The sequence below is a fragment of the Humulus lupulus genome, chromosome 3 (genome assembly GCF_963169125.1).
Source record: "Humulus lupulus chromosome 3, drHumLupu1.1, whole genome shotgun sequence".
NCBI lineage: Eukaryota > Viridiplantae > Streptophyta > Magnoliopsida > Rosales > Cannabaceae > Humulus > Humulus lupulus.
This window is the reverse complement of record NC_084795.1, coordinates 134,797,791-134,799,637: the sequence shown is the minus strand read 5'-3', so window position 1 is coordinate 134,799,637 and position 1,847 is coordinate 134,797,791. Positions and strand designations below refer to the sequence as shown.

At 46.4% G+C, this 1,847-nt stretch overlaps 1 long non-coding RNA gene across 1 annotated transcript; it reads left to right on the top strand.

Moving 5' to 3' along the window:
- The first annotated feature begins 211 nt into the window (after window positions 1-211).
- Window positions 212-1,588, top strand: LOC133821363 (uncharacterized). Its single transcript, XR_009887512.1, has 3 exons — window positions 212-334; window positions 908-976; window positions 1,475-1,588. It is a non-coding gene; the product is annotated as an uncharacterized LOC133821363 (long non-coding RNA).
- Window positions 1,589-1,847: the final 259 nt, after the last annotated feature.

Here is a 1,847-nt window from a genome sequence, read left to right as displayed (position 1 = left end):
GTAACCATTAGTTACTGCTGAGAGTAACAAGTTCTAGGTAGAAAAGGGTAGAAATGAAATAGAAGTAAAAGGACTTAAGTGCCCTTGAGGTTTAGTTGGGAAAGGATAGGCAAGGAGGGGTAAAATGGTCATTTGGCTGGGAAATTAGATAAATGGCAGCTGGTTTTATGGGGTACACGGTTTGGGGCTTAACCATTTTGGTCTTGATAGAGTTTGAAGAGAAGAGAAAAGAGAGGGAAAAGCTAGGGCATGAGGAAGAAGAAGAAGAAGAAGAGAAGGAGAAGTTGGAGACCTAGGAGATGAAGGAAGCTTAGGGATGGATTCCCCATATGAGGTAAGGAATTTTATACTCATTTAAGGCTTGATTATGTTATGGGTTAAGAATTTGAGCATGGGTTGAGTTTGATGTTTGAGTTTTTATTTTTCTGAAATTGAAATCAAGGATGTGGATTTTGGGGATTTGATTGGGTGTTTAGATGTCCTTGGTAATGTTATGGGTTGTTGGATGGTTTATTTGGAGTCTTGAGTTGGTTTTGGGGCTTGGGTGTGAGTTTGGGTTGATTTGGGAGTGTTTTGGCTTGAGGAAATGCAGGGGAAAAACCCAGTTTTTCTGGGTTCGCGAAGGAGCGCCGCGGCCCTGTTCTTGGGCGCCGCGGCGCGAGGCTGTTTGCAGCCAAGGAGCTCCCTGACTTCGCTGGGCGCCGCGGCCCTTGCGGGTAGCGCCGCGGCGCTACGCCTTTTTCAGGATGGGAAAATTTGCATTTTTCAGCTTTTGCTCCGGGGGTTCGGGGGATGTTTCCGATGAACTGTTTTAGGAATTTGGGAGTCCCGAGAGTGTGGGATTGGTCCCGGGAAGTGGTTTTGGGTTGGTTAGTAATGAGGGATGTTTCTTGCGTGTTGTGTCTAGGTTCTTTGAGAGGCTCGTGCTAGAGGACCGTGCTCGCGGCTTTGGTGCATCAGGAGGCTCGGAATGCAGGTAAGAAAACTATAACACCCGAGGTTAGGGCATGGCCCCAGATTGTATTATGTGCAAATGTTTAACCTTAAATGAATCATGATGTGTGTGAATGATTATTTCGAATGTACTATATGTGTGATTATGATGAAATGAGCGGCAAGGGCCGAGTACGGCGTAGGCCGGGGCGGCCGTGGGCCGAGTACGGCGTAGGCCGGGGCGGCCGTGGGCCGAGTACGGCGTAAGCCGGGGCGGCCGTGGGCCGAAAGTAACACCTAGCACATGGGATGCTATATTCAGGGTGGGACCCAAGGGATACATGAGTTATCCTCGCGGTGAGAACCGATACCCCAGGGCTTTGGTAAGGGTCCTGGGGCGGCATGGTCGTGTTTGCTTAGTCTAATGGTTGACTTGTTTATTTGTGGATTATCTGTTATGATAAACTGTATACATTGCATATGTTATGTTCTGCATGAGTTTTCTTGCTGGGCTTCGGCTCACGGGTGCTCTGTGTTGCAGGTAAGGGCAATGACTGAGTCAACCAACCATGAGTACGGAGAGCGTGAAGCGACGCGTACATGTTTGGCCTGCCCGACTGCTTTGGTTGGGGGTTTATTCGTAAATGGCTGTAATAATCTATGATTTTATGATTTCTCAAACTGTAACCTTATTTCAAGATGTGATTAGTTTTCAAACCTTATTTTGGGATCCCAAATGTTTAATAATAGAAGTTTTAATGAAACGACGCATTTTCTAAGATTACAGCCTTAACTTTTAATTAGTCACACTTTTGTTTCAAAACCTCGGTTAGCGAGTTCTTTGCACACTGTTTTGTCTTAAAAACTCACTCAGTAACGGCTCTAAGGAAGTAGGGCGTTACAACATACCTGTC